At 39.5% G+C, this 22,247-nt stretch overlaps 1 protein-coding gene across 1 annotated transcript in view; it reads right to left on the bottom strand.

The window, feature by feature from the left end:
- Window positions 1-22,247, bottom strand: part of arhgap10 (Rho GTPase activating protein 10) — a 117,355-nt gene that overhangs the window by 80,988 nt on the left and 14,120 nt on the right. The window lies entirely within an intron of this gene.

Raw genomic sequence — 22,247 nt, 5'->3', positions numbered from 1 at the left:
CTCATTTTAAATGCGAGTAAATGTGCAGCACCAGAACAAGCACATAATATATATATATATAAAAAAAAATTATAATTTAAAATTTCAAATGTAGATTTTTTGCAATTAAATATTTTTTAAATATGACATTTCTATCTTTGTTAGAATTAATGCTGCAATTTAAAGCTTTATTAAAACATGATGCACAACATAAAAAAATCATCATACCATGAATCCAAAAATACACAAATCTGATACACCGTATTTACCGTATTCACTATTATATACGAGTCTGCTAGAAAACAACCGGCGAAACATTAATGCTGTGTTTAAAATCACAATTATTTACCTTATTAATTTTAGTTGTTTTTTTTTTTCTTCATAAAATACCATCCATTTATAAAAACGCTTAAATACTTTACAATATACCGTACAAAATACAATTAATATACAGTATATTTATCACAGAATAGCAAAACAAATCATACGTTTGTTTATACTAATGCAAAAATGAAGCATAAAGTGTAAATAATAGTGTGGCAATAAACATAAAAGGCAAAAGAATTTTGCACAAAAGATTTATGATATCGCAGAGAAGTGTACCGTCACATATTTTATCAAGATATAATGAACACACTGCGGAGATGATGGCATGGCGTTGTGTGTGTGACCTACTCGGAAGTAGATATAAAACGATACGTTTTTCAAAACATGTGCAAATCATCTGTTAGCCTACATTAATATAATTTTTTTTTTCAAAATAACAAAATTTTATAATGATCCAGAATTCACCCAAACCTGTTTTAAATTCTTCACATAGTGACCTTCGAATAATATTCAGTACTTCATGTGGAACTGTACTTCCTTCACAACTGCCTCCTGAACTCCAGCAGACATTAATCAGATATTAAAGCACACAAGCAAAAAAAATGAAACTGTGTTTGAACCATAGATCTTGTCCCGAGAGCACCTGGCTCTGCTCAGGCTCAAACGTTTCCTGCTGGTTCAGCAACTAAACAATCCCTATTCTGTCGAGGGAAAATACCTGGCTATATATATTATCTATTATAATCATAATTATTATGATTATAATGATTCTTATTATTCTAAATAAGAATTATGAAAGTAAAAATGAAAAACAAAGGACTGGGGGATTCAGCAGGGAAACTCCACAGAGGAATAATGCTGGAAGCGCTGCTTTTATCATAAACGCTGACTCAGAGCTACTTTTAAAAACAAGAACGCTTGGTTTAAAGAGATGATCTCAAGTGTCTAGACATCAAAAGTGAGGCGTGGCCTCTGAGTTAGTCAGCCACACTCAAGGAGGCGTGGCCTCTGAGTTAGTCAGCCCCACTCAAGGAGGCGTGGCCTCTGAGTTAGTCAGCCACACTCAAGGAGGCGTGGCCTCTGAGTTAGTCAGCCACACTCAAGGAGGCGTGGCCTCTGAGTTAGTCAGCCCCACTCGAGGAGGCGTGGCCTCTGAGTTAGTCAGTCCCATTGAAGGAGGTATGGGATGACACCGTGCCGGGACAAACACAGCGTGAAACACTTAAACGGAAACACTTATCTGTCTGGATTTTTATTTATTTTTTTTACTTTTTTTAAAAGGTAAAGTGCAGGTTAATTTGTTTTATTTTAACTTTTTATTTTGTTTTAATCATTTTTATGCATTTGCTTTTTTGGGCTGTGGAACGAATAATTTGAGTTTCCATTATTTCTTAATAAGAAAAGGTGTACAGGACAGTGGTGAGACCAGCAATGCTCTATAGCTTAGAGACAGTGGCACTGAAGAAAAGACAGGAGGCAGAGTTGGAGATAGCAGAGCTGAAGATGTTAAGGTTCTCCTTGAAAGTGACAAGGATGGATAGGATCAAGAATGAGTTCATTAGAGAGACAAGATGTTAGATGTTTTGGAGATAAAGTCAGAGAGGCCAGATTGAGGTGGTTTGGACATGTTTAGAGGAGAGATGGTGAACATATCGGTAGAAGGATGCTGAGGTTTGAACTGCCAGGCAGGAGGTCTAGAGGAAGACCAAAGAGGAGATTTATGGATGCAATGAGAGAGGACATGAAGTGAGTTGGTGTGAGAGAAGAGGATGCAGAGGATAGGGTTAGATGGAGGCAGATGATCCGCTGTGGCGACCCCTGAAAGGGAACAGCCGAAAGACAAAGAAGATTATTTCTTATGGGAAAATTAAAAATTTGGTTTTTACGAGAGTTTTGGAATACGAGCCCGCTTCCGGAACGAATTATGCTCGTAATCCAAGGTTTCACTGTATCTGAATTGATTAGACCCTGTGACTGTTATTTATAATAAGAAGGTGTGGCCTCTATGCCCATCACTGTGGTCCAATATAGTATTGGACATTAACTGGTCCAATCCAGTACTTACTATTGCACTGGTTTGCAAAAATAATGCTCCTAATAAATGTGGACCAGCAGGACCGAACAGGAAATCACAGGAGCTTCAACAGAAGTGCCGTTAGTGGTACAGTAAGCTCTCACCTTTCCACTGACATTTGAGGAATTCTTTTTCTTAATGAGGGGGTTGTGCACTTCCACTGAGTCCCTTCGTCTAATACTGAAGTGAACCGTTAAAAACCATGAGGCTTCAATACCAAACTGGACGGTTAAAACAGCCGACTGCTTTAAATATCATTGATTAGTGTTGACTCTCCAAGTATTTGAGAAGAATTTCAGCCCTTTTTCCTCTGTGAGGAGTGTGTGGAGGATTTGCTAATGCTATGTTAACACCGCGGAAACAGAATCCATTTTTACAATCCCGCGAGGCGATCCTTTTTATTGCGGACATCCCATGAGGGGTACATGAGAGAAACAAACAAGATATTTTAGGATGAGAATTATGAGTGGTATCCAACTGGGCAGGAGTTCCAGCTTTGACCTCCCGAAAAATAATCGGATCTAAACAACACCAGCTATCGATTTCGCCTCCTTCTTATTAGAGGTTTTGACAGATCCCGAACATGGGGGGAATTAATTTATCAAATAGTGAAGTATAAATATAATGACCACTTCAGACAAGCAGAGTCTGTTTAGACCGAGTCTGCTGATGATCAGACCGATTAGGCCACTTAATCAGGGTTTATTATGACCAGGAGGAAGTGGGTTAGTGGTGCAGGAAACAGGTGCTCAATAGCGCGGGTGATATTTTTTCTCCGTGTTAACTGGCGCCAGTGCGAAACTGTATCAGAAAGCAATGCTGATTGTACACTCCCTGCAAAAAAAAAAAAAAAAAAAAAGGCACACCCTTTAATTTTTCATTGGACTTTGACCATGGACCATGACATCGTTTCGAGAAGCTTATGCAATGCCACAACATTCACAGTATGTCTGTCCATCAATTTTTTTCCAAGATCTTGTATTGATGATGGGATAGTCGGCCCGTTGCGTAACATCTTTTTCAGCACATCCCAAAGGTTCTCAATGGGGTGAGGGTTTGCACTCTGTGCTGGCCAATCCATGTGTGAAGATGACGTCTCATGCTCTCTGAAGCACTCTTTTCACAATTTGAGCCAAATAAATCCTGGCATCGTCATGGTGGGATATGGCTGTGCCATCAAGAGGAACAGTAAAAGCAATAGATCACAGCACTGCCTCCAGTAGGCACTAGGCATGATGGAACAGGGTCAATCTGGACTCATCAGACCACATGACCTTTTTCCATTGCTCCACAGGCTCAATAGCAAACTAAAGCCTTTTTCCCCCAATTAGCCACATTGACAAGTGGGTTTCTTAAGGCAATCCAGTTGTTTATTATTTCCAATCCCTCAAGTTCTCTTTGCTTTCTGCATGTGGAAATGTTCTTACTTTCACCATCAATTATAGCTATAAGTTCTACTGTTGTTTTTGATTATTTGATATTACCCAAGTCAATAATTTTCCAAAATCTTTGGTACGATGGTTTATTATTGTTGTTTTTTTTTTTGGCCAGGCACTATATAATCCTTCTTTGCTCTTATTATGAGCTCCACTCTTTTTTTTTGGCCAGGCACTATATAATCCTTCTTTGCTCTTATTATGAGCTCCACTCTTTTGGGAAGGCTTTCCACTAGATTTTAAAGCATAACAAGAGCATTAAGGCTTCAGTTTATTCCAAAAGTGCTCAGTCAGGGTTCTTTGCAGGACGCTCGACAGCTTCAAACCACGTCTTCATGGAGCTTTTTTTGGTTTGTGCAGAGTGATCATTTCATGCAGGTTAGGTTCCAGTAAAAGGGAATCATAATGCTACAGCATAAAAAGACATTACATACAACAGCAGTTTGGTGAAGAAGCACATTATGGTGGCGTGACGCTCGGGTGTCCACATACTTTCGGCCACATAGTCAAGTTAAATTTTCTTTAAAAAAAGTTTTTTAATCCGATTAAGAGGAAGCAAGTACCAGATTTGGGCATGTAATTAAGGAACAGATATTGAGCACCGCCACAGTAATGCGCTCCTGTACAGCCTTTCCCTTAAGCCTTTTCCCTTTTCTTTGCACTTTGCTGTAAAAAAAAAAAAAAAAAAAGACCCATAATTCCAGAGCAGTGACCTTCTAAGAGAAAGAGACTCGAGCCAGATTAACCTGCTTGTAGTGTGTGAGGCAGGATCTGGGCAACGGGTAACCTTACGAAGACTGCTGACGCATTGTTTACATGAGCTCCATCCCTCTCTACCGGTCTCAAAATAGAAAAAGTCACAGGAAGCTGTTTTTCTTTTTTTTAAATCGGCACTGTGTGAGATAATGTATCCAGTTCTATACGCTAAGTTAGATCACAGCTGCACACCCTAACACACACATGCTGCAGCATGCAACAAGGCATCGGGGAGCATGTATGTATGTGTGTGTGTGTGTGTGTGTGTGTGTGTGTGGTTGCTTGCTGCGTTTCACAACCTATGGCTTAGGTTAGGTTTAGTAAACTGACGGAGGGATTTGCGTGTCGAAAATAAGAGACACTTGAAATGAACGTTCATTTGAAATTTATTATATAGACATTTAGGCGTATAGGGTGTAATTTCAGAATTTCAGACTGGAAGGGCTTTACTGCGAAATCTAAAAGGCGATCACACACACACACACACACACACGCACCGAAGGGGTAATTTACCCAGCAGGTTGCCATTATGCAAGTGTTTAAGCAACAGCGCTGAGCTGCACACAATGCACAGCCATAAACACTTCGGTCGGTGGCCTGTAATTGATTTATGCTGTCGAGTCAGGAGTCACCCTTTCTGATCCAGCCGGAACGCCTCACCGTGGGAGGTGTGGCTGAAAATCCCACATGACTCACATGACGTGGCGAAGAAAATATACAGTAGTTGAGGAATTTACTGTGGTGAGCCAAAGAACGAACAGGAGAGTGTCCGAGACGAACAGGAGCGATCGCTCTCCGAGCCTTGGGAAATACGTCAACGTACCAGTTACTTTTAGTAATAGTAATTACAATAATATCATAAATATTAGTAATATAACCCTCATACAGGATAGTACCAGCCTACTTGTAGTACAGTAGTTAATACAGTTTCTGTTTAGAAATGAAACTAATCAAGACGAGACAAAATAATGAGTAACAATACAAAACTATAAAAATTAAAACTAGGAACTATTAAAATCAATATATAACCGTATAAACCTACGATTCCATAGATTACTTCAGTAGACTTTGTACTACAGAAATAGTTACAGGGTAACATTCTCATAAAAGGTACCATTATATAACCCTGCCGTGCCAGAAATAAAGAAATGAATCAACAATGCAGACTTTGTTTGACTGCCTTTAGGTTTGATTACACGGTGGCCAATTAATTCAGATATGATGTAAATGACTCCTCGTGCTCGCAGAACCTTTACGTCACACTGGAATATGGTCGCACCATCAGGGAAGAAAGAATAACTCTATACATGTGATAATCTGGTCAGCTGACTTCATTTTATTGGCCCATAACCTGCCAGGTACCTCCCGATCATAACACTGCCTCCGGGGGTTTGTACAGTGGACACAATGCATGATGGGTGCGTCGCTTCATGCGTTCCCCTTCTTACCCTGACACGCCCATCGCTCCGGGATCGACCCAATCTGGACTCATTCTTTCCATCGCTCCAAAGTCCAGTCTTTATTCTCCCTAGCAAAAAAAAGTGGTTTTCTTATGGACACACAGCTGTTTTTTACTGCTTTTACTGTCACATTTAAATAGAAGAAGAAGAAAAAAAAAAAAACATTTAAAATGCACTACTGTCAAGACGATCTGTATTTCCCAGGTAGTACCACCCTTCTCTTTTACTACAGCTACTATACAGGTACTATACGAAGACAATACAAGATGCACATAATGAAGGAAATTCTTTTTTTTAAATGTTAAAGATGACACCAGCAGTGTTCTTGTGGTTAACGTACTGACAGGACCAGAAAGGAAGCAGCACACACTTGTTCACACATACTCTGGGGGTATGCACGTAGAACAAAAAAAAATAAAAGTAGCAGGATGAAACGTGCACCAGACGTGTTCTGCTGCAAAACTGCTTCTTCAGAATGCAAAATGCAAGTAAGTGACAGGAGCATGACATAGACTGAAAGCCTGCTATTCAGTGCAAAATATAATACCTCCTATATGTAATACTGTATGTACTAGTACCAAAGGTCAGGTACTGGAGAGCTACAGTGCAACATAGCAAGGAATCTGAATTTAAACAAGTCAAAAGCATATATATTATATATAAAATCATAAAAGTGGGTATAATCATTTATTCTATTTAGAAATAACTACACAGCTAACATACAGCCTACAGTTACTCATGCGCTCCAGTTACTATTATTAGCTATGACACAGAAATAACCAGTACAGCTGGAATATAGTATCACATTTCTGCAGTTAATCATGTTCTACAGTTACTATACCGGAAATAACCTAGAAATAATCATACACACACTTTATGTCTCTTCACTACAACACTATAACTAGAGTTAATAGATTCAACAGATACTATACTTAAAATAACCCAGAGATAACTACATAGCACTGTGCTATTAGAGATACGTATAAAGTATAGTTTCCGTATAATAAATAACTTAGAAATAAACATATACATACCATATAGCACTTGCTCATGCAATGTTATCCTGTTACTATATCAAAAATAACTTGGACGTAACTACTACCATATAGCACTATACTATACATGGTTAGTTATGTACTACAATTACTCTATTCAAAATAACCTACTGCACTACACTACCAAACCTACTTATCCGCTAGTGTTACCACTTTAGCCGCCATACTGTAGTAACCTACTATAGTTTATATTGTGTAGTACAGTTACTATAATATACGGCATCCAGAAATACCACAAAGCTTCCACTAATACGGCTACTATACTGGAAAAAATAGCTACACTATAGCACCATGCTACTATTCACTAAAATATTGTTACTTCACTATAACTCCTAACAAAATAAAATAACATAAAAACACACAAAATAACAATTATAGCTGCCATATCGTAAGCTACTAAACTTCTGGGGGTGGCTTATAGTATAGGAAGTGTATTGCACAATCATTAGTACTATATTGTAGCTATAATGGATATCATTATTGATAACTGTAAACGGTAAGCAGCTGTTATAGTGTAGTGCAACATGGTAGTTACGTGTTTGTTTGATTTTTTCTAAATATAGAAAATCTAGCTGCTGTTGTCAACCCAGAAATAATCACATAGCTAACATATACTACTACAGGTACTAGGAATGGGATTCACCAGGGTCCACCTGATACAACATACGCCAACTAGGATTCGACTAGTATGCTGTTTAAAAAAACAACAACAATGGTTTATTAAAATTTAATAATAAAAAAAAAACTAATAAGAACGCAATTTAGTCAGAAGTAACAAATATTTCGGGTAAAAATTCCCAGGACGGACGCTTTTTTTGTTCATCCAAAAAAATAAACAAATATATATATTTTTTAACTTAGCATTAAAAGTATATTGTGCCACCTTGCAATCCTATCAGTCTGTACAAGAATCTCAAACTCGTGGTTAAAGTGAAACTTCTGCACTTTCAGCAAATTCGGCAAGTTGTTGCATGTTGCCACAATCGATGTTGAACGAAAGACAGAACTGTCGTTATACTGAAAACATCCGAGCTGAAAATCCTGAATATTAATTTCGCATTCTGGTTATCTACATTGTATTGGATTGGATTATATTGTATCGTATTATATCATATCATATTGTATGTCTTCAATGCTAAGAAATGAATGTAGAAAACTAGCTGACCTACAACGTCTGGAGCTATACTCGCGCATGTATTTCCAGAAACAGCAGCATGACGTAGAGATGCTAAAGAAGGGGTTGATGTGGTATTGTCAAAACAGGAGCCCTGGCACATGATGGCAGGTTTTTATTTTGGTTTAAACATGGAGGCGTGTGTTTTAAAACGATGGTGTTCTTGTAAATAAAGAACAAACTGGACAGGTTTACTTACACAAAGCCAGTAACCCGAACAAACCCGGACTGATCATTTACAAACCATTTAAAAATGTCAAAGATGTTTAACAAGCTAAGGACTTTAGCTCAACGAGAATCATTTTGACATTATTTCTGGTCAAATTTTACTAGAATTTTAAGCATAAATGTCTTGAAAACTTTCTTCTTTCAAGAATTAAATTCCTAAAAACTAGCAAAATTTTCTTACAATAGAGCAGAATGTTTTTCGCTTAAAATTGTAGTAAAATTTGATTAGAAATAAGCTTACAATATGATCTTACAATATGGTCTTACAATATGGTCTTACATTTGTTTTGTTGTAATCTTATTTTAGGAACCCGTGGATAAATTTGACTATATTCAAGATATTTTCAGTTGCTAAGATATGAATCTTTCCAGTGTTTAAACTCCTTCATCCATCTGTACACACTGCACTCGTCAAAGGTCTCCGTAAACACTCTGTAGCGTTGTGAGAGACCGTCAACTGTGACAAAGGGGATTTACCAAAAAACATTCAGGTGCAAATGCATGGCCACAGTTGAGTGGTGTCGTTGCATAGAGGAAGAAGAACCCATGTCAGTTATTAAAAAATGATAATAATAAAATAAGAGTTACGTCCACTTTTGGTACAGCCCTTGCAATGTTTGTTGGACTTGTGAACAAACTGGACTTACGAACGAGCTCTCGGAACCGAACTCATTTGTATGTTGGGGAGTTTCTGTAAATCTGATCTGATTTTTATTTGAAACACTACTTCAACTAGACAATTCATCATTGATCCTTCACTTCATGTTCAATAATGTTTTGATAACCTTTTGTTATGGACACTTTTACACAAGTTCGACTTTAGTATGAAAAGGACCCCAAAAGAGTGAAGATGTTGTCCATGTCTGAATTTTGTGCCGTTTTATTTTTCATCTGCTGTATCTGGTATTAAGCACCCGGAGTAAACACAGACACAAGAGACACGTTGTTCAAGGTGATTTGTTTTTGGCAGGACACAAAGCCTCAGTGACTGAACGTCTTACAGAGACCCACCTCCCTCTGCTCTATAATTTCTGCACTACTTAGGACCACTTTACCTGCTTCAAAACCATCCATTTGGACTTGGATAATATCAGGCTTAGGGGATAATGTCAGGACAACATGGTCATTGTACCTAATTACCCACTCTTAAATAAAACTGAGCAACATGAGGGTGTTTTCTCAAACCATTAAAAAAAAAAAAAGAAATACTCCATTTGGAGTGCCAAATTTGTCTCCTTAAAAGCCGCAGCACCCCCCCAATTACATCACACCAAATAACTCTGTTTATCGCAGCTAGGTGTAACGTCTTTTCAGTAAAAACACTCTGTGTTCTGACCCTCCAGGAATAATCACATTCTTTCCCTCTACCCTCCATCTGAATACAGCTCTGTGAACGTCTAACACACCACTGTACTGAGGAAACCGGAGTGGAAAATAAAGCCACCCCTCCCATTGTCTGTCTCAGGAAAACAAACCGTCTTCCACCATGTTTCTCTCTCTCTCCAAAACACTGCCACTGGTGCCACAGAGGAGCTCTCAGGGAACGCTACAGCCTGGTCTAAACAAATGATCTGACATGTAACTAGAGTTATGGCATGAGGGCACTTTCACAGCAACATGTTCCACGCAGGTTCAAAGGACGCCTGTGAAACAACACACTCTTTAACCAGAGATAAGCAGGACTTAAATGAAATGGCTGGAGGAAAGCCAAGCTGGTAGGAGGAATCATACAATACATACTGGGAAGGAGGCAAATACTTTTTTCAAAGGACTGTGTATACATACATGTATGTGTGTATACAGCCCCCCAAAAAACTACATTTAGTAGTTCCCAAATTAAATTCCTACCCACACTTCATGAAGGCCATAACATTTATTCCTACAATTCCCACCTAATAGTCCTACCATTCCTACCTACATTTTGTATAAACTTCATCAGGTCCTACCACTTCCACCTAACTTTCCTACAATTCCCACCAACAATTCATGCTTATTATGCTTAATTTCAATAATTCCTACCGCTCTTTCTACCCAAAATATTTACCTACAATACCCATGATTCCTACCTACAATTCCTACCTAGAGTCCTACATATAACCCCTGCAATAATCCGTATAATTCCAAATTACAATTCCTATAATCTCAACCATCAACTTCTGCCTAAAATTGTCACCTCTTCTAGCTGCAACATCAACAGATTGTACCTCCAAGTCCTACCTTCATTCCCTATCACTCCTTCTACATGAATCCCTAGCAGTCCTAACTACAATTCATGCAATCCCTGCATATAATGCATAACATACCTAACTACAAAATCCTACAAATAATCCTTTGCACCATTCCTACAATCCCTATGCACAATTCTTACAATCCCCACCTACAATCCCTACAATCTCCACCCACAATTCCTACAATCCATACCATTCCTACAAACAATTCCTACAATCCCTACCTACAATTCCTACGATCTCTACCCACAATCCCAATCTACAAACCCTATCCACAATTCATACAATCCGAACCTACAAACCCCACGGACAATTCCTACAATCCCAACCTATAATCCCTACCATTCTAACCCACAATTTCTTACAATTCTAACCTACAATTCCTACCCACAATCCCAACCTATAATCCCTACAATTCCCACCCACAATCCCAACCTATAATCCCCACCATTCTTACCCACAATTCCAACCTATAATCCCTATCATTCTTACCCACAATTCCTACAATTCTAACCTACAATTCTTACCCACAATCCCAACCTATAATTTCCACCATTCTTACCCACAATCCCAACCTATAATCCCTATCATTCTTACCCACAATTCCTACAATTCTAATCCCAACCTATAATCCCTACCATTCTTACCCACAATTTCGTATAATCCCTACCTACAATTCTTATAATCCCTACCTACAATCCATACAATCCCTACCCACAATTCCTACAACCCCTACCTACGCTCCTTTCCACTCCTTCCTACAGTGAACCTACTTCTACCTTAATGAGCTACTTAATTTACTATCCTCCTGTTACCCCAGCCCTACTCTTTCTCTCCCTATTACACATGCTATGTTAAAATAAACGACCTTCTTTCCTTGAACCTCAGATTGAACATGTAGCCACATCAGAACAATAAGTTTGATCACTGACGCGTTTTTATTGCCATTGCTCACCGTACAGCTACAAGATACTGTATTTTACTGCATGTAACTTAAGCACAAAGCTAGCTGGCAGCAAACCAGATCTCTTCCAGCAAGGGGAACCTCGTGTTCTCAGTGATTTATTTAAAAGCGCCCATCCCAAGTTCGCCAAAATATAAAAGTACCATCGCAGCAACAATATCAGCTGTACTAGCTAGGTGGAACCATAGCATGTAGCATGTTCTTCGGCTGTGTAGCTCTCTGATGTAAATGGAAAATGTAACTTTATAGCCGCTGTAATCAATTTACTCCAAACAGCATTTCATCATTTTTGGCCTAGAGAGCAGAACTAAAACAAAGGCATGTCATTTCATCACAATGTTACAAGAGTCTTTCCTAAAACACACCAAAAATGCCTTTTTATGATTCACTGGCAACTGGCTTTTTGCACAAAGTCCTTCTTGGGTCATGTTCAGAGTACGATACAGGGAATGCGTGTGGATTGAAGCCAGTGAGGTCATTTTGCGATGACGTCGCCTGATTGCAGCCATATGGAGGGTTCAGCTAGGAGGCTAGCGCTGTATCTGATGGGCCTCAGCAGTGCTGGATCACAGATAACAAGTTCTGGTGCTGAAGAACAGCTGAAACGTACAGTATACAGTAGGATGGAGAGATACTGTATGCATTCGTTTTTCAGGATAAACAGATATCGGACCCCGTTTATGAAGGTGGATACGAAAGAATTTATTAAATCATAAATCACTGGTTGGATCGCTGACAAGATATGGAGGAGTCGTGAAAGTTTGGGGAAATGTTTATGTCCTACAAGAGCTCGAGTGTGTGTAAGAAGACTAAGAAGAATGCTAGGTTTAAGAGGGAATGGATATTCAAGAAATTGGCCTGCAAGGCAGCAACACTAAAGCGAATCTCTTATGGCGATAAAACACAGCAGCTTCCTGTCTGAGGTTTCTTTCTCTACTTTTATGCCAAAACCATTTTCTTTTCACCTGAGTTCATTCAAACAGAATTCTTTTTTTTTTTGTTTGTTTTTAATAATTTGCTTTCTAATTTTGAAATGTTCAGCTGCTCATCCACTGATAAATATAGAGTTTAAATTGAAATATTTTTCTGTAAATTCTTGCTTTAAATATATATATATATATTTTTTTTTTTTAATTGAAATTTGGACACCGAAAAAAATACCTCTTGGAATTTAATTAATTTTTATGTCAAGTGATATAAGCGATTTAATGTGTTAAATAAAATCTACTTTATTCAAATAAGTCATAATAAGCTAAATTTGTTCTTCAGTCATTTTCACACATTCGGGTGGTTCTCAGTTGTGCGCATCCAAAAAAAAAAAAAAAAAAAGTGATTTAAAAAAAATAATAAATCCTTCACTTTTTGTTCTTTGTTTCATTTCTCTATAAGAAGATCCAATCCCCTGACTTGCTGCTCAGTTCTGCAGCTCTCTGGAGGGGAGTAGCTATAGCTCACTACCTAACTTTGAGTACAGTGGAACCTTAGATTACAAGCATAATTCGTTCCAGAAGCAGACTCGTATTCCAAAACACGCGTAAACCAAATTAATTTTTTCCAGAGGAAATAATGGAAACTCAATTTTTTTGTTCCATAGCCCCAAAAGATAAAAATATAAAGTAAAGACAAAGCAAACTAACCTGCACTTTACCTTTAAAAAAAAGTAAAAATAAATCCCGACAGATAAGTGTTTGTTTGTGCGCGCAGGCGTTGTTTGTGTGTGTGTGTGTGTGTGTCACACACGCAAGAGAGGGGGAAAAAAACATTGCCTATGGTGTGATCACGTAACGCTCGGCATCAAAACAAGAAGCGCATGCGTGATACATGATACTCGGTATTCGTAAACCAAGACTCGTTCATTTCCAAAATGTATTACAAATCTTTGCTCGTCTTGCAGAACACTCGCAAACCGCATTACTTGCAATCCGAGGTTTTACTGTAGTTAACAAAAAAGGAAAATCTGGAACCAGGAGGACTTTTCTTTATTTGGTGCGCTTTCTTTCCATGATTCTTTTTCCTTGAGCATCTGTGCTGGAGTAAACCAACATCCACACCCGTTCGAAAAAACTCAAATATGCAGACTAATCCATCCCAGCATTTTTCCATCTCTCTCTCTCTCTCTCTCTCTCTCGCTTTTTCATTTTCTTCTTCTGTCTCTTTTAAAAGGCAAAAAACCTCCACAACACACACTCAATGCTTCAACTGAAAAAAACAAACTGCATTTATATTTTTTGCACCCAAGCTTTAGTCACTGCTTTATTTGTAACGCAACCTAATCAGATCGGTCCAGCTTATGTACAAATCAGAAACATAACTCTAAACAGATTTATTTATTATTATTTTTTTTTCAAGGTGAGTCACGTTAAACCAACCCACCTCCCGCACCTGCGGACCGAAACTGATGGAGTCATGCGTCGGCTTAAAAGATTAATGCTTCTGGGTCTGATTAAAATATCTGTGCATGCTCGAGACACGCTGAAGACATTTTCCAGCACTAAGCCTCCAAGTCCTTTTAAAGGCATCCAAAGAAGAAACAGGGGAACGTGCTGAGATTTCCTTGCAGGAAGCCAAAAGCCCTTCCCGCTGCGAGTCATTACGTTACAGCATCCCATTTATCAGGGGAATTTACAGCTCTCTGGCTGAGCGCCACACGGAAAACACCTGAGATTTAAGGGGGCCGTGTTAAGCGATTTAAAGTAAAAGTGGAAATGAAAAAAGTGACCGTGCACGAACGAGAGCATGAAGTGAAAATGAGTTTCCATAAAGCTGATAAAGGCTGACCTACACCGGTCAGGCATGAGATCAAAAGACATTAAAGCCAGTATTGTGTAGATTCACTTGCGGCCCCTCGGTGTGCTGCAGTGATCCGGCAGCGGGAAGATTCTTCGAGAGCTGTGGGTTGTAGGGTGGCGCCTTCATATATTGGACTTGTTTGTCTGGTGCATTCCATAGACGGTCGGATCGAGAGCTGGGGAATTTGGAATGTGGATCAACAACCTTGACCCCTTTGCCTGCTAAGCCCCATACACGGCAGGCTGTGATGCACGGGGTGTTCGGATGGCTTTCTATCCCAGGAAGCATTGACTGTTTTCAGGCTGTTTTGTGCCGATAAACCGGACGTGCTGTCCTTTGTCCAAGACGGCCATATACAGTACCTTTCCAGATTTTTATTTTTTTCTACACTGTAAAACAATGCTGAAGGCGTTTATCCAAAATCCCCTCTGAACAGTTGATATTGAGATGTATATCTGCTACTTCAAGCCTCAGCTCCACTAGGTTGCCATTCTTGGGCACTTAAGCAAAGCCCTTAACCCTATCTGCTTCATGTGGCGCTGTAACATGGCTGACCCTGGGCTCTGACCTCAGCTATGCTGGGATATGTAAAGACTTAACTCTGCAGAAGAAGTAAGTTTTGGTCTTGCTTTCCTGGGAAGGTCTTCTTGAGAGACAGTTCCATCATGGTGCTTGATGATTTTTGCAAATGCACTTGACACAATACTGTTCTTGCAAGAACTGTTCCAGAACAGTTCAACAGTTGTTGTTGTTGTTGTTACTTAATTACCTAATGCAATACGTGTTATATCATAGTTTAAAATAAAGCATTAAGCAAAACACATTGAATTAGACACAATGTTCAACTGGTACTGTAAATGATAGGTGTATAACTGATCGTCCATGTTATTCAGTTCACTTAGTGATGGTTAATAAGTTAATGTTATGGCTGATCGGTGTAATTTAAGGGAGGAATCTCAAATGCAATACACTCACCCGGACACACTGTCTAGTAATGTTTACTCTAGTTATATCACCATGCATGCACAGTGGCTACAAATCCACCTTCCTGCTGAGGATTCATTCCTGCCGCTGCAGGCAACCAGTTCCTGACTTCAAGGCTGAGAGTTACAAAAATAAAAATCCCCCAAGCCTCGTCACATGCGCCAAAATCACGCCTCATTGTACGACGCGGACAAATGCATTTTCATCATAAAAGCCGCTGGTCCGTGTGTTGATCAGACTATAAGAGACAACGGTTAAGAGCTTTTATTGTCATTCTATTACCACTCTGAAACTGTTGTCTTTGGCACAAAACATCTAATCAGGACATTATGGCATGACAACTTTAGGGTATACAGACATAAAAATATATAATGTGTGTGTGTGTGTGTGTGTGTGTGTGGGTGTGATAAAATGAAAATGAAAATGCACTTGAGGCTTTATTAAACATCTCATTCGTATATCGAGGTCAGAGTTAACCTCTTAATGTCAGACTCCGCCCAAGGCACATTTTTTTCTATTATGCTGTACGGAAATTATGACTCACTTTATTGAGTGAAAGAAATACTCTCGCTCGTGCTCATGCCCGAACGAGCAATAAAAAAGCTCAGAGCTCTCAGAACATGAATTAATGCAAAGAGTGATGCTGAGCGTTTATGAGCGTTTTACAAAACTGGAGTAAACAAGTATTGATCTATTGGAAAAACACACGGATAAACACACGTTCCCTACATTTGAGTATTACCCATCTGTAACCAGATAACTAGCACAGTTCTACATTTTTGTTTTTTTCTGTTGTTTGAATGGCTACGGGTATATCACTGGCATCCATATGGATACAATTTTTATTCTTTATGTGCAACTTTAAACAAAAAACAACAATCTCTACATTCTGTTTAGTACGTATTTATAAAACTGGCAACAGGACACGACAGGACATGACAGGAAAGAAGACCGGACGTGGCACGGTGTGAAATAAGCCCGTCAGACCTGGTGGGACGGGATATGATGCGATGGGACGTGGCGAGAGATGACGTGAGACAAGGTGACATGACATGGTGAGAAAAGACACACATGACAAGATAAACCATAACATGTTGAGACATAACAGGACAAGTCACAAGAGAACTGAAGACGATGGGATGTAACGCGACATGAAATAATGGGGCACGATAGGACAAGATTTCAAAGCGGTTCTTTAAATCTTTCTGGATATAAGCGTCTGCCAAATGCCATAAATGTAAATGTGAAAGACATGGGATGATAGGACAAGACATGATATGGAAGATGGGATGGGAGAGGACATAACGAGACACAACGTGAAAAGATAAGACATAAGATAATACGATGGGGTGTGACTTGACAAAATATGACATGACAGGGCAGAATTAATTGATTTCAAGACATGGTATTATAGGACAGCCAAAGATGATGGGATAAGGGGTGACAAAGAAGGACAAGTCCTGAGATACTAGACTTTGCGATAGAACGAGACATAATGTGACATTAAAGAACAGGACAAAAACATAACATGATGACAAAAAGAAAAGACATGATGTGGTGGGACAAGATGTGGGATGGCATGATAGGATGGGAGGGGACAAGATGAGACATAATATGATAAACAAGACATAAGATGACAGGATGAGATGTGGGGTTTTGACAAAGGATGGGACACGATGGGACATGACAGAACAGGGCACATTAGGAGGCATGATGGGATGGGAGAGGACATGACGAAACATAACATGACAGGTCGAGGCATAAGATGATAGGATGGGACGTGTGGATTTGAGACAGTATGGGACGGGGTAGGATGGGAAAAGTCCTAAGACACGAGATGTGGAGATAGGATGGAACATGACAGGATGGGACGAACCCTGAACCACTAGAATACCTAACATTAGAAGACATGATGGGATGGGACAAGGCAAGAGACGACTTGATGGAACCAGAGGGGACATGATGAGACATAGCATGACAGGGTGAGACAGTGGGACGAGATATGTTATAAGACATGACGAGACCAGAAATGACATAATGGCACAGGGCATGAGACACGACACTTTTTTCGGACGTTGTTTTGCATTTCATTTTTATGCAGAAATAAAGCCAGAGACTTCTCATGTAGGTTTTTAACCCTTGACCAGAGTGGATCTCCAAACCCCCACCCAATTTGTCCATACGATCACGTCATCACTGTGTGTAGCTTCACTGCGGTCACCAGAACAGCGCTTAGATATCAGAAATAACCCGTTGGATCGTAAAAAGGGAGAAGGGAATGACGGTGGAAGTGTAGAAAGAGAAATAGAGGAGGTGAGAGAAGGGAGGAAGGAAATAAATCAGTCGTCAAGTAAACGATGTGGTCATGTGACTCAGTTGTACATACCTCTGAGAAAGGGGTCTGACCGTGACCTCAGGCTTTGTGATCTTTTTTTTCTTTTTCTTTTTCATCCTTATCTCATTTAACATGAAGCAAATTAATCACCCGGCTGCAAGGCGTTTATCCTGCATGCCTGAAAGCGCGTGCATCGCTAATATTATTGTTTTATTATTGTGGCTCTGTAATCAGAGGTCTCCAAACAGGAGCCTGCACATCCTTCTTCTCCTCCCCAGATCCTTCCTGTTCAGGTGACGTTTCTTTTCCAGTCATTCCAGCGTTACTCGAGCTTCCCCTCCTCCTATCGCGTGGCCTCTTTCATCTTTTTCACACCACAGCAAAAAAAATCAAAGGGCCGTGACGATGTTGTCGAACCGTGTCCTTGACTCGGGCCAGCCTGGAGAGATCAGACGCACCCTTGCTGTATGAATGAAGCTGATCCAGGCATGTCTCGAGTAAGGATGTACAGTACGACTGGTTGAGGTCACGAGTTGAAGAAGTCGCCGCTGCACCGCCACCAAAGTCTTGGCTGACACATATTTAAAACCTGCTTTTTAATCATTATTCTATTTATAGAAACAAGAACGTTACGCAATACCCAAATCACATTCTGTGGAAAAGGTAATTGCGCAAGCGAGCATTAAAGTTTCTGCACAATAATTCGAAGAAGGAAGTTTGGATCGTCTCTCGTTCCTTTGGCTCTTTGGCCTGCATTAGCTCGACATGTGGAGTAAACGAATGCATTAATACATCATTTCTATCCATGAAAACCCAAATTCATCTGGACGAGGATCGTCGGTGTAAATAACCCAAGCTGTCCTGCAAATATCATTTCATTATCAGCTCACGTTTCTGCTTATAAAACATCTGCCTCTCCTCCGGCGTGACCTCGATGCGCAGACGTTCTTAACGAGATTCTGATGAAAGATCGCTATTCTACCGCCAGACCTCGGATCACTCCATCTTCTCGCAAATTGCAAACCGAGAAAAGAAGCGCCGTGGCTCGGTGCAATGACTTAAATAATAAAATAATAAAATATAGAAATAAAAAACAGAACAATAAACACACATCCAAGTCAGATTCGTGTCTAAAGGACCGTTCCAAACGTCATGGAGAAGCAAAAGTGTATTATAAGGTAATATTTCAGGAATCAGTGATGCACACACGTGTAGGGACAAAAAGTTGTGCGACCAGGAGCGCGAACTACACCGAAAGGGAAACGGAAAGTCCTTTCTGCCTGACCTCACCCTGTGGCAGTGTGTGTGTGTGTGCGTGTGTGTGTGTGTGTGTGTGTAATAGAGAGAGAGAGAGTGTGCGAGTGCTGCACCCTTCCATGTCCGCCTTGTGCCGTTTCCTTCTGAACCAAGGACTCGGTGACCCCCACACATCCTCCCGGATCCCCGAATACAGGAAACGCAGAGTTGAATCCCCACGATGAGCAGCTCGCCTTGGCTACTGTTCAAACGTCTGACATCAGAGATCAAAATTTAGACAAATATGTCTTAATATAATATACACTTTATACATATCCAGCACTGCTTCTTTTTTTTTTGGATATTCAAAGTGTATATACTGTATGTAAATACATAAATGCATATTATTTACATTACATTTATGGCATTTAGCCGACACCCTTATCCAGCGTGACTTTTATCACAGCACACACCTGAGCAGTTAAGACAATGCCAGTTTGGTGGTGCTGGGGTCTAAACCTTGAACCAACACAACATAGTCCAACACCATATATATATCGTATGCACACATCTAAAGTGGTGCCACTGCATAAAAACTGTATTTTTGCCTTAAGAACCAAAATTTTGCAAGAAATTTGCCTTGGCATTCCAAGCATTTTTGTCATACGACCGAACGCCGGGTCGCTCATACGTCCAGGAGCCATTTAAAACATTTTTGCATCAGTGGAAGGACAAGCCAAGCGAGTCCACATGTTTTTTGTTGCCATTTTTTGAAAGATTTAGTGGAGACACAGCACCATGGGTCCCAAAAATGTTTGCAAGAAGAAAAGGAAGCTGCTTTAAGTTTGGTGCCAAGGGGAATCATAAATTAAGGTTAAGTAAGGTTTAATGTCCATTTATTTCCTATTTTACTTCATTTACATGTCTTTTGTAAATGTTTTGATTGTTTTGAGATGCGAAAATATGATTAGAGTGTTGGAAATTGGTAACATTGATAATATTTCGGGTTGCTGGAACGGATTATCTGCATTTGCATTATTTCCTATGGGACAATGCGTTTTGCAATACAAATGGTTGCCTTAAGAACTCTCCTCTCGAATGGATTAAATTCGTATGCAGTGGTATTGCTGCGTGTGTGTGTGTATATATATATATATGTATATATGTTCATACACAGCCTAATATAAACTTATTTTATAGATATTTTTAGTGTTTTAACTGTAAGCTGACTCAAACAACAAAACCTCCAGGCTTATCTTACCCCCATCAGTTTAGACAGAGATAGAGCTTCGAACTATCTGATCTAGTTCACGCAGAGTATCTGATTGCTACACTGAGCATTATCATCTCTCAACCTGCAAAACTAAAAAAACTAAAAATGACCTCCAACATTCTGTAGCACCCTTTTATCCTCCTTTTGCAGGCATGGTAATAATGAGCCCCTGGAGTTTCATAGAATATTAGAAAGAGATGCAACGAGAGAAAAAAATAAATATATAGAAGAGAAAGAATGAGTCATTTTTCTTTCAAATGTGTGAGACTTCAGTATATCCGTGAGTCATGGCTAGACTTGTTTTCGTTCATTTTTCAGCAAATCAACTTATTAAAATAATTAAAATACAACATAACTCTTAGCCAGTCTTGTCTATGATTTATCCCATAAGGGTCTGTGGATATGAAGCGGTGTACACCCTGGACAGGGTCCCAAACCATCACACAGCGCACACACACACTTATACGTACACTATAGGCAATTTTTGGGGGAATACCAGCCTTTACAATAATTAGGTCAGAAACTCAGATTTGGGAATAAAACCCCTGAGCCGACTTGCGTCACAGTGTTATGTCATGAAAGACATCATCCTGGATTATCTGTTGAGAAAGACGGGGTTTACCAACTCCAACTAATTTTAAATATCCTTTAAATATCACTTATTTTTTTGAAAAATATATTAATTTAAGCTATTTGCTATGCATGGTGCTGTTTTTTCTTCTTAAAACAACTATATCTAGATACATAAAAGCAGAGCTGAGTGACAAACGACTGAGATGGGGAGGGGCTTTTCTCATATGAGGTCACATTAGGGAGAAAATCAATTTGACTTGTTTAAACTCCGGTCAATACAACAATAGGAAAAAAAGGACAAAAAGCAAGAAATCGTTTTTTTATTTTTTTTTTATTTGTTTGTACACACACACACACACACACACACACACACACACACAATGTAAAGTGAATTTTGCATAATAGACAGTATGACCTTTAAGTACACTAGATGGTGTGCATCATCTGGTTTGGAAGACAACCTCAAATTCGATACGATATGGCCAAAAGTATGTGGACACCTGTCTATTATCCCTTTTCTTCCATTGTGAACCAGGCGCTAGTTCATGTCTAGTGCTAGTGTCGGTTCAGAGCCGGTTCAATAGCGAGCTTCCTAAAAACTGGCTTTGTTTTTCCATGGGCTAGAGAGACACATCATTACGTCGCTGTATATATCTGTGTCTCGGATTTCCACAGCAATAAGGGCGGCAAAAAAAAAAAAACGTTCGCAAAGAAAATGCTAGCAGCAATAAATAAATAAATAAATAAATAAATAAACAAATAAAAAGCTAGTGGGAAAAAAGTAAAACTAAGGAAAATTGAAAAATGCTAGCATCAAGAACAACAACAACAATGTGAACTTTAACATGGCTTTGCGAGTCTACTTTGGGATCAATGCATCCTTACTAGAAAGCATTCGAGCTGCCCATTGCATGAAAGTCCATTTTTTAACAATCGCGCTCACAAACTATTAGTCGGTCATGATAACCCCCCCCTTCCCCGCCCCCGCCTAAACCCTGATGTAAACAGTTCTTTGTTGTGTCCTCACAAAGCGCTGGTGCTACTATGGAACAGCTTTTTTTTCCCCATCCGAGTCCCAGAGCTTTGGCTGTCTGAAAACAAAGAACTGGTTCAGAATTGGGCACCGGCGCTAAACAAGCGAAGACGATCCAGATCCAGTTCCAGTTCATTCTAAAGGTTCAGGGAGTTCAGTCAGGCTGTGACCCTCAGGATGCTCGAGTTCCTTCCACTCGTCTTCACGGAGCTGGCTTTGGACACAGAGGCGGCGTCATAGTGGAACAGGTTCAGGCAACAGAGGGGTCTTTAAATAGCGCTCATGACACGTGCAATAGTCAGGTGTTCGCATATTTTTGGCTTTAAGCATAATCTAGAATTT

Source organism: Clarias gariepinus, chromosome 8, assembly GCF_024256425.1.
Source record: "Clarias gariepinus isolate MV-2021 ecotype Netherlands chromosome 8, CGAR_prim_01v2, whole genome shotgun sequence".
NCBI lineage: Eukaryota > Metazoa > Chordata > Actinopteri > Siluriformes > Clariidae > Clarias > Clarias gariepinus.
The sequence above is the reverse complement of the archived record's forward strand: the minus strand, read 5'-3'. Positions and strand labels throughout refer to the sequence as shown.